Here is a 14,704-nt window from a genome sequence, read left to right as displayed (position 1 = left end):
TTCGTGCATCCTCTGGAATGCACATTTTAATGTATCTGAGTAAAATGGGAAGTTTTGATTCTTTCTTTTTGCACCTGCTTATTAAAATATGAAAGGCTGGTTCATTTAAGCATTTTGAAAAACCAGTTTACCTCATTATGGGCGACTAAGCTCTATCCAGACTGTTTGAAGTGTTACTTTCCAATCATATAAAAATTTCCTGTGCAACCCCTTTTGTAAGTGCAGCCGTTTCAAGTGTGACAGTGGCTTTTGTCTGTGCAGGATGGGTCCATGTGAAGTATCCTACGTGTACCGAATGGTGATAGTCATTTTGCCAACAACAAAGAAGGGAAAGCTTCAAAGAAAAACATTCGTGACAAATGTACCTGAAATACAAAATACCAGCTGGCTGGTCCTCCCTTTTTCTATCTGGATGCACTTTGCTACTACCAAGCATCATGCTGGCCCAAGGCATATCACACTGAGGCTGGTCTATGATCTGCTAGCAAAGTTTTTTCTTTGCAGATTGAATGGCAGCTTAAAATTAAAATTTGAGTATTTTCAGGAAGTTAAGCCATGACAAGCTGCTCAAAAATCCTTAGCTGAAATTAAAGAAACTAAAGATATTAAAAAAAAGATATATATACTGAAATCTTAACACATTCTGTTTTAAAAAAATACAATTTATTTTTAATTTTAAAATTTATCTCAGTCATTTGCTTTCCTCTCTTAACTGTGCTTAGCTTTTTGCATTTTGTTCTCCCTAGAAAGTCCTTCTCATCCTTCTAAGTGTTTCTCTTCTCCTTTGATACCAAGATTTGATTTTTAAGATTGCTTTCCTGCAAGGCTACTCTGATCTAGTAATCAATGCTTGGATTAAGTCTTCAGAATCTACTTATTGTAGTGTAAGCAGCAGACATTATAAGCTTTGCAGGTTTGTTGGAAAAAAATACCATTCTTCTAATTGTGAACTAAAGGAAGGGAAAAAGTCTACCGAGCTTTGTGGGACTAAACAGTGTTCACAGAGCATATACATTGCAGTCTCTGAATAGTATCTGAATGCTGATATTACTTGGCTACATCTTGGCTCTAAACCCTTTTTTTTTTTTTTTTTAAATTAAAAGGTGTTTCTCTTTAGGTGGTCTGCTTATCTGTCGTAATTTGACAGTGTATGAAAATGATACCTGAATTTATTTTCCAGAAGCTAATTCCCCTGGCATTTAATCTCTGTGTCACCTTCTAAATTTTTCCAACACTTTACTGTTCTTCTGTTCTCAGGCATCTCCCAAATGAAGTGGTATTTTCCCTCACACGGGCGGTCACCAAGGGAAAATACCTGCTTGTATGGGGAGGTAAGCACAGAGAGGAATAAATACAGCAGACAGGCAACAGGACTTGAAAAGCACGTTGGAGACTCTCCTACCAGTACCTGGGGACTTTCTCCAGCACACTTCTCACACCAGGTAAAAAAATCATCTTTCTTTGCAGCTTTCTTTGATGTCCGGGGAAGTGTTCCTGTGTATTGACTGTCACAGAAACAGCCACAGAGGTCTCAGAAGGCATTAGGAACCCCTGATGCCAACCCTGCCCATGTCCTGGCCTCCAGTCCATTCATCTTCAGGTCCTGCCATATTAAACTCACTGTAAAGGAGCAGAATGATTGCAGACACAGCTCTGGGACACCCAGCAGCGTTGGGGGGGTGCCCATCGCCCTCCAGGGTCTTGATCATGCCAGTTCCTTTCTAGTTCTCAATGGTGATGTGTCTGATCAGACACTGAAGGGGATTAAGGTTGCCCCTAGTCACCAAAAAATGCCAAACTTGCAAAAGATTTTTTGGCACCAGACACTAAAAAGGTAAATTGTCATGGCTTTAGACTGTGATCATAAAAATAATTAAAATCTCTGCTATGACCTTCAGAGGACAAGGATAATTTGGTATAATTTGGTGGTGTATAGTGTCAGTAACTGGTGGTCCAAGCACACAGGGTAATGTGCTGTCCTTGATTTGTGCAGGATTCGTCACGAGACCTTTTCTTTCACTTCATTATCTTGCCATTCCTAAGTCAATGCATTTCTCCTCTCATTGCCCCCTAAAATTCTATGGCGTGGAAATTTTACTAAGATTGTTTTTGGACCTTTTGCAATCAGTAGGAGTCTGGCTTTCAGGTTCAATATATATTTTATTCAGGCCTCAAATTGTCTCTGCAGAAACCCCGGGTAGTATATTCAAGCACTTCCATTTCATTTGTTATCTTATATTGAATTACATTTTGAAAAATGTTTGGTGCTGGCAGTTCGGGTTTGACATTGAGAACTGCTCAGCTGTTGTGTAAGCTTTTTAGTAATGTAGCAGAATTTACAATAGTGCTGTTTTGAGCATCTGCATCTTATTTTTTTCATAGGAACAATCATGCTGCTCCGGGGCTTTGACAATCTGGATCCTTTATGAAATGCCTCGGTTGGTGAAGCAGGATGATGAACCCCCAAAATCTGGCCCAAAATGTACTGTGATTTCAGTTTTGCTCTCTAATACAAGCAAAATTAGCAGGATTGCTCAAGAAAATGCTGTTTTTTAAAAGATGTAGGTAAGCTATTAATACTTAGGAAAGTTTTAAAAAATTACTGATGTCTGTTTATACTCTCAGATGCATAAATCCCCTTGTATTTCTGTAATGTCATGAACCCTCTCTGATCTCAGGTGCTTAAATCATTTTTAATTGAATACAAAAGCACTTTTGAACCTTTTTCCTGAAGTCTCATTAAAAGTTATTGGGATTTCTACTCCTAAATGATTTTTGAAAGGTGGAAGTCCTGAAAAATATTATTCTTGCAATTCTTTTAAATACTTTTGCTTTTTACCAATTGCACACTTCCTTCTGTATTGCTAAGATCTTTCATTAGTTTATTGAGGTGTTTAAATGTCCATTTTTCTGTAGAAGGAAGACTGGATTCTGCATTTTGTTAAGCCTGCTGGGAAACAACTGTACATACTTTTCACATCTGTCACAACAGGCTGGAGAGATCTTCAGGTTTCAGGACTATCTTGGTAGATTTACGTCATGGCAATTTTTGTAGGTAAGTGTGATATGAGCATATTTGATAATGATGGGCTTTTATTTCTCTGCGAGTATATCCTGACTCCTGTTTTACAGCTTCTGTGCAACAGGTTTAGCTTAGAGCAGTTCTCCGCAGTGCAAAAGATGTGAAGATTTAGATGTGTGAGATGTTTAGGAATGTGATGCACAGAAGGGACCCAGGGATCTCCACAGCTTGGGCAGCATCTGCTGACTTTCTCATGCCAGCAAAGACACAAGGATTGGGAAGGGAAACAAACACAATGGGGGTGTGGGGAAGGAAATGGAGAAAATTAATTGGAAGCCCCGTCTCTCTCTTTCTCTCCTATTTCTACTGCAAATAAATGCTTGTGGGGGAATACTTTCCTCCCATATGTGATGGAGGAGGTGTACACAGAAACTGCTCATTCTGCTCATAGTTCTTATCCCATTTCTTAGCAATTCTACCAGGAGCTGCCCTGCTCGCAAGCAGTGAGCTATCAATTTCCTGCTGTAAAACCAAAAGAGTATAAGAATAAACTTCATGTTGAGCAACCCAGTTACTCATCTGTTAGCATATTTTCCCTCCTGATTAGCTTCACTGCAGCCTTTGGCCTCTCTTTGCTGGTTTTCTCTGGCTTTTTCCATAGCAAAAGGTAACTGCTCCCTATGTGCAATGCTGCTGGGAAGCAAACTCCAGCCCAGGGCAGCAGAATGCTGTCCCTCCTCTCTCAGCCTCACTAGGGAGTTTCAGTCCTGAAACGGAAGGTTTTGTTTTCAGCAAATTAGAGTCTACTGCAGAAGTTCATCCTTTCAGCCAGAGCGGAATGGGACCGTTGTCCTGGATCGCTGCGGTACCTCACTGGGGAGCAGCTGGGCTGCAGAGGCTTAAATTTTCAGAAATGCACACCCCTCTTGCTGCCTGGGAAGGTACATGAACTCCAAAACTAATGGCCAGGCAGGTACATACGGGAGCTCAGCTTCCTCCCACAATTTTTAAAGTTGCTCTGCTCCCTACGAAAAAGCACCTCAGAAGCCACAAGGTGGAAACGTTAAAGTCGACAGCCCAATTCTATTAGAATCATTGCCAAATTTTCCACTGACTTCCCCTGCTCCAGCCAGGGACCACACCGAAGATTTCAACTGCAGTCTGTTGCACACTGATACATTCGTTACAGCTTTCTGCTGCTCAGCTGTGGAAATGTGTGTCTGCTGATTGCAAAAGATGAACAGATTAAACAGTTTAAGAAACTCCAGAAAGCCTAGGTTTCTTTTGGAACCTTATTTTATTTTGACAACATTCAGTTATCTTATCCCACTTTTAAAAATCTGAACTTTGACTGATTTTTCTAAAAAATTCTAGTTCTCAGAAGCATATATAGTTGATTGAAAATATTTAACGTTGCTTTCACTGAGAGTGTAGAGAAAGAGAAACTTTGAAGGGAGAAAAATTAACAGTCAAGGCAAAAAGAGGTGAAAGCAGAGTGGCATGTTCAGAGTGCACAGTCACGTGGGATGAGAGCCCAGCCCACAATCTCTGCTTTCTTCCCTTCCATTCAAAGGATTTTAGTCTACCAGCAAGATCCAACAGAGGTTCGTCACGAGATGTTTCCACCCTAAAATACTCCCCAAAATATCCTTCCTCCAAAAGCCAGGGTATTCATAACACAGACTGAGGTTTGTGGGTCAGCTTCCTAATGGGAAGGATGAGGTGTTCACATTGGGATCTCTTCTGCTGTTGCTATTCAGAAGAATTGCTCTACTTCTGAAAGGGCCTCTGAACTCCTGATTATTAACAAAATATATTATCTGTCATACTCTGATTTAATTTTTACTGCAAGGAACAGTGATGCTTTATTATGACTGGCAGGGGGTAGCGGTGATCAGAGTGTGGCTGTTAATGGAAAAGGCACCTCTGATAGGTTACTAGCATGTAGTCTGCAGCGACCACCTTCTGGATCACACCTCACTCTTGTGAAAGAGGCTCAGACAGCAGTGTCTTGTCTCCCAGCACACAGCCCAGCCTGGCAGTGCCATCCAGAGGTACTTCTCCCAGTAGGCAGCTTGGAGAAAACAACTCCTCAAGCATGTTAAATTGCACATTATGGATCAGTTGGAATAAGAAACACTTAAGGCAGGTTAGTGCAAGGGTGGCTCATCTTCTGGGAACACCTGGTTGAACTCAGCAGCTGCCATGTGGTGGCACTTACTGAATGACAGCAGCTTTAATGGCAAGCCAGTTCAATTAACAACTGCTGCAACCAGCAAAATAGCAGACAGCTACTCTGCATGGGAGGGAAGGGGAGGAGTGAATTAGACTCAGTTGATGGTAATTAACAGCTGGCTGGCAGAGAGGCATTTTGTCTGCCCAGCAGTTGAAAGCTCTTTATTACAGATAAAATCCCACTGCGGCTCTGACAGGGCAACCTGTCTCTCAAAATGTTGGACGTGGGGAAGCAAGCTGCTCTTTTGCATTGATGAATGTGCTACAGTATTGATAGACAAATAGTATGCTCGTTTTTCATTTTCACAAAAAACATCCTCCAGGATGCAGTTATGAGAAATTCACCTTAGAGGTCTAACATGAGTTTATTAGGAAAACAGTATCCTTAATCCTGGGCTTAAAGTAAAAGGAATATGCTTATGAAACATATATGGGAGATTGTTTTAGCCTTTGGTAACACAGATAAAACATGGATTTAGAGTACTAGAACGTTGCTTTGTAAACCAACATTTCTTTTAAAATGTTGCTGAAATTACCGAGGTTTAATTTCTGTCTATGTGGCATTACAAATAATAAGTTGATCGATAGTCTCAAACTCATTGATTCTGCTTCTGAAAATTACAGAGTTGCTTTCCCTTCAGTTTTGTTAAAAGAAAGAATGAAGCCTTATTCCTAATCTCTCAAAATGGTTTGCAAAACTTCTTATCATTGACTCCTGCTTTTAAATAGGTAAAACATGAATGCTGCTGGGCAAAATGCTACTGTGCTGAATCCATGGCAAGTTTCAGTAATGGAAATGTGGTGCTGTCAGACCATCGCTGTAACTGGTGCGTCTGCAGTGACACCGTGAGCCAAAAGCAAGATCCTGATCTCAGGCATCCCAGTTATCAGCTTTTTCTTAAACAAATCTTTCCACAAAAGTCATTTCCCTGGCCCTAAAAAAGCCTTTGATTATCAGTTGCCTGTATTTAAACCAGACAAGGCCATTTTTCATCTGAGTAATTTTCGCCTGTATTCAAAGTATTTGCTAACAACATTATAAATCAAGATAGCACAGTGTTCAAGTGGCACAATTCTTAGAATTTGAGTACAGTGTCACCCTGGGTGTGGTATAATGGGAAGAGCTCTGGGCTGTGGTCCCATTCCTGAGCTCAGGGTCCAGCTCCTGTGGCCAGGGTTACAGCCCCCCAGGCAGCCCCCAGCTGCACGCGGCTCTCACCAGCTCACTGTTTTTTTCTGCAAGACAATTTTCTCTTAGTTAGTGTTACCCTACAGCAACTTTGCTCCCTGTGTGGTAGAAAGAAGGATCAAAAAACCCCCAAACCAACTAGGTGTCTTCTCTTCAAGCCTCACCTCACTGCTGCCTTACTTTTGTGCTTGGGAAATCCCATTATTTTCAGGATGGGTTTATGTCCTTGAAGGGAAAATCAGACTCTTAAGGACCATGGCTGTATATGCCAGCTTGCATCTCATGGCAGTAAGCTGTGCACATAGAATATCAAGGTTGAATTCACATTCAGTTATCTCCACAGAAGCACCATTATTTACTCTTTTGTAATTGTAGAGCAACAACATTTAACAGATGTTGTTCCTCCCTATTAATCAGCAAAAACATTTATCACCAGCTTCAACGTGCCCCTCATTTTCTGCCTTCAGCGGTGCAGGAGTGAAGCTCCACAGAACTGGTTCTTGCCTATAAAGCCATGGATGCAGGGAATGGCTGCTTGGGTGCAGGGCGGTCGCCATGGCTGCTCTTTGCCCTGCCACCAGCAGGTCTGCTCTTTGTTAGCAGAAGGTGTTGCCCAAGAAATATTTGTCCACCAAAATCTTCCTCCCACCTGCCTTGTCCATGATTCAGTTACAAAGGCATTTGCATCTTTGAGCACTGCAAAGGCATGAAATACCTGTGTCCATAAGAGGAGGTGGAGGTGAAACGTCCCCCCTCTATCTGTCTGTCTGTCTCTTTATCTCTCTCTCTCTCTCTCCTGATGAAATCTAGTGCATAGATTGCCATAACAATGCATTGTGGCATAACAACCCCTTCATGCCAGATTTCATTACTTTTTTTCCCCATGGAAATTAAAAATCCTTTCTCCATGCCTTCTTGCTCTTCTTTTCCCATTCCTCCTTTCTGGAAAGATAAGCTAGTTTGGATGCAGTCAGAGTTAAATACAAACATGAACTCTTCACTCCTTTTGATGTAGCAATGATAAAGTGAAGGTGAATTGAGTTCAAAGCAGTGACCAGGAACCACTGTGTGGTTCTGAGCATTTTTAAGTTTGGGGTTTTTTTTCAAGTAAAATATACTCTGTAAGAACGTGCCAGTGTAATTACCTGGCTGTTTCCTGAGTCAAAGCGACCATTAATTTCTGTGCTTCTGAGAATAGAGCACGGAAAAAGATCTGTTGATTTGGACATTCATCATGTGATTCATTATTGTACATTAGACATTCTTATCTTTAAAACAGCTCAGCTTTTATTAGCCACAAGATTCAAAGATAGGGACGTAACTGAGGTTCTCCCAGGGTGAAACTGAACACTTAGAAGACTATTTGCAGTGGAAAATATTTCTGGTTTGTTGGTATCACAGAAAAAAACATGCCTTTTAATTTCCAGGCAGTATTTCAGTATTCATTAAGCCATAAACACTAATGGTGCAATCCTTGTTCACACAGTCCAGAACTGATGGGAGTGGGTAAGGGTCCACAGAGAAGTCAGGAACGATGTTTTAATAGAGAGTCTCTGTCTTACAATTTTTGCTGTTGATGCTACACGGAGCTTAAGGTGGGGTACTCCAGATGGGAGTGGGGGAGGACATAAGGAGAGGAAGGGGTAGCTGAAATAACAAAAAGATGTTTTTGCATTTCCTCTCAGCCTCAACTCGAGCCAAAACTAGGCTGTATAGACACCAAGTGTGGTATGCTGGCAAATTAGGCCTGCTGTGAAGATGGATCATGTTGGAGACAGATGACCCCATCCAGAGAGCTAAGCTGAAGACCACTACCGAGGTACCTGGGGCAGCACTGGTTAACCTTGCCTGACTGCTGCTGACTGCAGGTAGGGAGGGAAGGGGACCCTGGGCTGGGTTTCCTGCTGGGGACAAACAGAGCAAAACCATACTGGAGCCAAGCTCAGAGGAAAAGATGGAAGGAAACACCTGGGATTTGAGGAAGGAGGACTAGAGGAGCTGGTTTGGCATAGCTGCAGGATCAGTGCCTGCTGCATCCTCTGTCAGCAGCCTCAATTACAGGGAAGATGTTTGTGGGGGTCCCCTTGGCTCCAAAACCTCCTGCCCACATCTCTCCATTGCCAGCCTTATCACAGCACTTACAGAACTGCAAATGATAGTCATCTCAATGGAAAAATCCTGTAAGTTGACATAGTCTCATTTTAAGTTACCACACTTGCTTCTGCAAGGTCCCCTGCCACTTTCCTTACACAAATTTATCGGTTGCAGATTCATCCCTGACTCACTAGTGAGGGAAACGCTGGTCGCAGAGCAAAGCCACCCACCTGGGAGTGCATGGAGAATATGGGTAATTTTCTCCCCTTCAGCACTAACAGGAGATACTGATTTCTTTGAGGTCAATGTTTCTTCTTCACTTAGCACAGTGCTTAGGCATCTCTGCTGAGCTTACAACATGAACGTGGCCAGCATTGTACGAACACTTAACAGAGGGTGCCTTATGTACTATTTTTGTTAATGTAAACTTTATAAGGCAGAAGGTAATTTTTTTTTTCTAATCCATCATGGCATTAAAGTGCTTTTTGTAATATGATGGCATGCAGGCCAGAATTGAACACTGCTGGGCACTGCTTCCCCCCTGCCAGCTCCAGCTGGTTCAGTGGCAGAGCAGGAGCTGCAAACCCGGGCAGAAGATGGCCCCGATGGCTGTCTCTTCCTTTTACATCTGTTCTGTTAAAGCAGTTAAGAGAAATTGCCATGCAAAAGGGCAGCTTGAGTTCCTCTGCCTGCAGGCTAGGGTCAGTCCCTGTCTAAGGCTCCGTGTCTGTCATGGAGTGCACAGCATGTGTCACCTCTCAGGAGCTTAAGCACACAGTGCTCCAGGAAAAGTCACAGACACCATGTGTGATCTTCAGGGTGTCAGGAACAGGGTACATGGAGGGGGTCAAATATGGTAGCATTCAGAGCAAGCTGTTTGAGTCAGGTAGATAAAAGCCAAGGCTTCTTTAATCTAAGGATCTGCCAGACACAAAATGCTACTTTCATGGTGCTACCTTTCTCCTTATTCAGCTAAAGGATATTGGCTGTTTGACAACTGTTTTTCCTTCACGTATTTATATAAAACACGGCATTAAGCGCAGATGAGTTTTCTCTTCTCTCTATTACTCCCCCCTCACAGCAAGGGACTTGTAAAGACAGGTTTATATAAAACACCCACTACAAAAAGCAGTGTACTGAGACGATGCACCCACCCTGTTGTGGGATAGTGTCCCTGTGACTTCTCCCCTTCAGAAGCAAGATGCTGAGATACAGGAATGAGTCAGGCTGAGGTACCACCAAGGCTCAGTGTTGCACAGTTGGGAAGCTCAATAGGAAATACCCTGTAAAAGTTGCAGCCTTTTTGTAAGCTAAATGGGAATCCTGTTGTCTTAACAAAATAAAGCAGTTTTGCTTCCCAATATCTAGAGGACTCTGGGTGTCAGCAAGTAGCTCTCACTGTTAGGCAGAGGCCTTGTATGAGTCCAGAGATTGCCTGGGTCCAGGCACTGGATGCCACCTGGAGCTCTGGAGAGGTATTTTTCTGAGTTAGCCTGGCCAAGTACAAATAAAAGTCACAGACCTTCTTCTCAGACTCAGCTTTAAGGCAAACCCCAAAAAACCCACCAATCTCTCACTACTGAAACACAGCCTCCTCCATAATACCAGGCTCAGCTCACAGCTCTTTACCACCAGGCCCTGCAGGAGCCCTGAGCTCACCAACAGCTTCATTACCGTGAGCAGCCTCACCTGGGGCTCAGCCACACCTGCAGGCAATTTAAGCACCTATTTAAGTTCAGCCCTAGGTACCTAAAGCCTTCATTTAGCTGTGCTGTGCAGCTGCTGCTTCAGCCTTGTTTCCTGGGTGGACATCAGCCAAGCTAATGCTGTAAGTCACTTTTCTTTTTGTTCTGGGGGCAGAATAACTATTTATTCTCTTTAAGGTTACTGTATTTCAGCACAAAGGCTGCCTGGTAGTAACTCACCTGTGATAGCAGTAAAGCTTTGCAAAAATGTTGTGCTTGACCTTAGCAGTGGGTGAAGAGGGGGACTTACTTTTTCTGATAACTCATCTGACTGCCTTGTAAATGTTTAATAAGGTGCATTGAAAAGAATTGCATAAATTAGCTGCTTGTGAATTGTGATCTGTTATCATGGTAACATATCTGGAATCCCATGGTAATGTTGTTATCCAGGTGATATCCTTGTGATCTAGCCTGTTGTGCAACAAACAGCTCGGCTTCCACAGCACGAGATTTTAGTTGTGGTTTACTGATAAGGCCTCATTAGTCTAATTTTATTGAAGAACTTTAATTAAGGGAAATTGGACAGCCTGTGTAGTTTCCCTGTGTGTATAGTGGGGTGTGTGTTGATGTGGTTTGGTTGTTGCACGGGTGGCAGAGCAGATTTCTCTTTATGGTGTGTCAGTCTGTCCATCTGCAACATAGAGATCCTGGTCCCAACTCATGCTTAAGTTGAAGCTTAGGTCATTTGCAAATCACTTTTATGGGTAAAAGGGGAACATATAATTATATCTGAACCAAACATACGTTCTTCTTCTAAAATAAATTAATATATGTATGGTCTGCCAGAGGATAGAGCTGAAAGATTCAAAGTCTAGGGATCTGAAAGCGCTGCTCTGCAATGGGTGGAGAAAGGAATTGATAAGCAGCATTTACAAAACTTAAAACTCACAGCTTTTTAACAACCCTGAAAAGTCAGGGCACGAGGAACAAAGAACAAGGAGCAAAGCAACAAGATGAGAAGAAGTTGTTTGTTCATTGAACTCCTGTGTGCCAATTGTTCCTTAACACAAAGTCTCCTGTGCTTTTTCTCGAGCAGTGTCCATAATTGTGGACTAAACTACCTTGTTCAGAGCTGTAACTCTGTTCCTCTTCTTCTGCGTGTCTGGCAGGGGTCTGATTTCTGAGCGTGAGAGGACTGTGACCATACTGGGCCGAGCGTACACAAAGTGGGGTTGAAATGCTGTAGTTTTTAACTATGGGTTAATCATACTGCAGCTCTGTTGTTACAAGGTTCTCAGGCAATAGCTAAATTCAAGGAAACTAAAAAGAAGCCAGACTTCTCAGCTCATCTGTTGGTAATGCAATTCTGATGAGGGGGAGAATCTAATTACCACATACTCTCACTGCTCTCCCTTCTGTCACCCCCTCCTAGAGCTGATTTAAAGATGAAGCTCTTAGTGCAACAATGACTTTCTAGTTTACTTCTTAGCACTGTGGTTTAAGGCAGCTTCAGTGTTTTTTGGGCTGCGTTTTCCTATCAATATGAAGACTCAAATGAAGTAGTCTGCTCACATCAATAAAAAAGAGGTATAGAAGCTAATGTGAAAAACACCAACCCTCAATTTTTTTTAGAGAAACTGAAAATTTATCAATGGAGATGTGCTTTTTCCCTGTGGCAGTGGAGCACGGCTATGTGTGCCTGCTATCCTGGCAGGAGCAGCAGACAAACCCAAAAAACAAAGGTAGCACCTGAGCAAGGAAAGGTTGGGGGAGGAAGGTGCCTTCCCTCTGAGGCACTCAGTTACAGACCCTGGTGCAGAATTTAAAAACAAACAAACAACAAATCTTCAAAAAACCCCATATGGAAGGCTTAGTCCAAGGGATTTTTGTTCCCTTATCTTTGCTTGAAGAAAGAAATGACCTTGTAGCCACACTTTATGTAGTGGGCAGCATTTGAGAGATGCCTGAATGGTTCGAGCTGCTGCTGTGGCAACATTAATGAATGATTTGAAAACTGGGTTCAGCTAAAAGCAGAACTAAATGTGACTCTGCTTACAAATGCTTCATGGAAACAAGGACAGACCTCTCTGCAGAGGCCACACAAACTGCAATAGGAGCAGTGCTGTCAGGGAAAAAAAAATATTATGATCTCTGACAATCGACTAATACAAAGTGACACCTGCTAAGTGAAGAGCCAGGCCCTTTGCTGGTGCCAGCCAGCCACGCAGCTGGAGAATTGCCTCTGTGAGCTGCCCTGCTTTGCTGTACCAATGGTGGGGCTCGTGTCCAGAAGCATTAAACCAAAGAACACAAATCCAGCCAGACAGCATCAGTGAAGTCATCATGAAACATGAATAAGGTTGTGCTGGTCCAGCACAAACCTAGAAATGCCTCATTAAAGAATATTTTTTTGTTTGCCGGTGCCACCACTGGGGGAAAGCTTTGTTGCATACCTTGGAGAGGAATACCAAGCGTGAGGTGCTCTAGGCTGTATGTAAGACTATGTCTACCACACAGCGTTGGCTTTTGTGCCTCAGCGAGCAATGCAGAGCTGGGGGACAATCAAAGCAATGACACGTGTTAATGAACTTCACTGTCAGATGCAAGACTTAAACCAGTCCCGTACCCAACAGTGGAAATTTGTTATTTCAGACCTGCAGGTCTCCTCCAGGAAGGCATGATGAGCAGGAGCCCAAGCTGTTGGACCTAGGGACTGTCTTACTTAGGCATGCCTTTGAGCAGCTGTGCTTGAGCTTTGCTTCAGTGTGGGGTCAATCATTACATGTTAGCCCAAATATTGCTTCTATGTATGTGCGTGTCCATGCCATGGGTGACTTTTGAATGTTAATAATTCACTCTTCACCACGCTCTCTCTAAAGAGCAAATTGCTTCAAGGCTTCCTACTGACTTCTTGAAGTAGAAAAAATAGGCTGTGCCCAAGGTAATTTAAAATACTGAGCTATGGAAACCATTAGTGTTTGTAGTTGTTATTACAACAGCACTGGCCTGAAGTTCCCACCCTTGTCCTTGAGAAACACCTAATCACAAGTAAGCAAACCTACCCCTGGTTATTTATCCAAAACTGAAGGCTTGTGACTGTTAATATTACCATAACAAACATGAAGAGGATGTTGGAGAGAGAGAGAGAGAGCATGAGCCTTTACAAAGGGAGGAGTGAAAGCGAATGCTTCCCACAAGTTTTGTCCACATGAAATAATTGGTGAAACAAAAGGCAGAAAAAAAAAAAATCTAAAAGGCACACTGAATTCAATGCATAAATAATTTTGGACGTAAGGAATGGGCTTAGTAACTGCATGCTGTGAGTGTGAGCACAGGCAGAGATTGATGGAATGGAAATACATAAGAGAGCAGCAGCCTGGATGTTCAGTGGTGGATGGGCATCTCCTGTTAGGCTTCTGGATTGGTAATTAGCAACCCAGATTTTCGGAAGTTTTGAGCACCTGACAGCTCCAGCTGGCTTCTGTTGTAATTATTAGGAGTTCAGTGTTCAAGTTCACCACCTTGGAGATATCTTTTCAGTCTAGCCCTACATTTAGAAATCTGAGTGTTGGCAGCAGTTTGCTGAACGCTGCCCAACTGGCGGAACTCGTGGGCTGATCCCAAAATCACAGTATTGGTGTAAGGGCTGGAGGGAGGGATGGTGTGCTAAGGCATATGGATACCTACATGGAAACGGGTTTGAATATAAGGGCTTCCCAGGCTGCTCTGCCATGTGTCATTCAAGAAGGCTGCTCCAAGGGGCTTTAGCTACTTCTCTTAGTTATCTGCACCTCACAAGAAGCTCTCAGCTTCAGTGCTCTGACTCTGGCTCCTGTAGTGGAGAGAGAGAGAGATAAACCATAAGGTTGGCAGGCAGAGATGCCATAGTATAAGTGTCCAGAGAAAATATTAAGAAAAAAAGAATGAACTGTTGTCAGTTTCTGATGGACTCTTTTTGAGAGAGACATTTTTTGAAAAAAGTTGCTGTCAAAAATACCAGTGACACTTTGGCAGAAGAGAAAGAGTAGTCAGGGACTGGTTTGTCATCTTTTGGTCATTTAGTGGTCTTCTATGTATTTCAGACAGAAAACTCAAATATAGTGAATACCTTAATGGAAAAGGGAAAGTGCTGAAAGGAAAACCAGAGATTGATAATTTGTTACAGAATGTACTTACTACATTTTGGCTGATAAGATCCCTGTTGTTAAAGTTCCTAATTATTTCCCACTATAGTACTCTAGCTGGATTCACTTAAAATATAGTTGAAATTTAAAAGAATTTGGGGTGAAATTTGCAGCATGGAGCTCCGAGCTAAGAAATTGAGAAATAAATTTCTGAGTTTTTTTGAAACCAGTCTTTTTACTGAACATTTTAAATCTCCTTTTTTTTTTTTTTTTTTTTTTTTTTTTTTTTTTTTCTTATACAAAAAAAAAAAAAAAAAAAAAAAAAAAAAAAAGTTCTAGGAAAAATATTAAACCC

Source organism: Calidris pugnax, unplaced genomic scaffold (assembly GCF_001431845.1).
Source record: "Calidris pugnax isolate Ruff unplaced genomic scaffold, ASM143184v1 scaffold31, whole genome shotgun sequence".
NCBI classification, from domain to species: Eukaryota; Metazoa; Chordata; class Aves; order Charadriiformes; family Scolopacidae; genus Calidris; species Calidris pugnax.
This window is presented reverse-complemented; position numbering follows the sequence as displayed.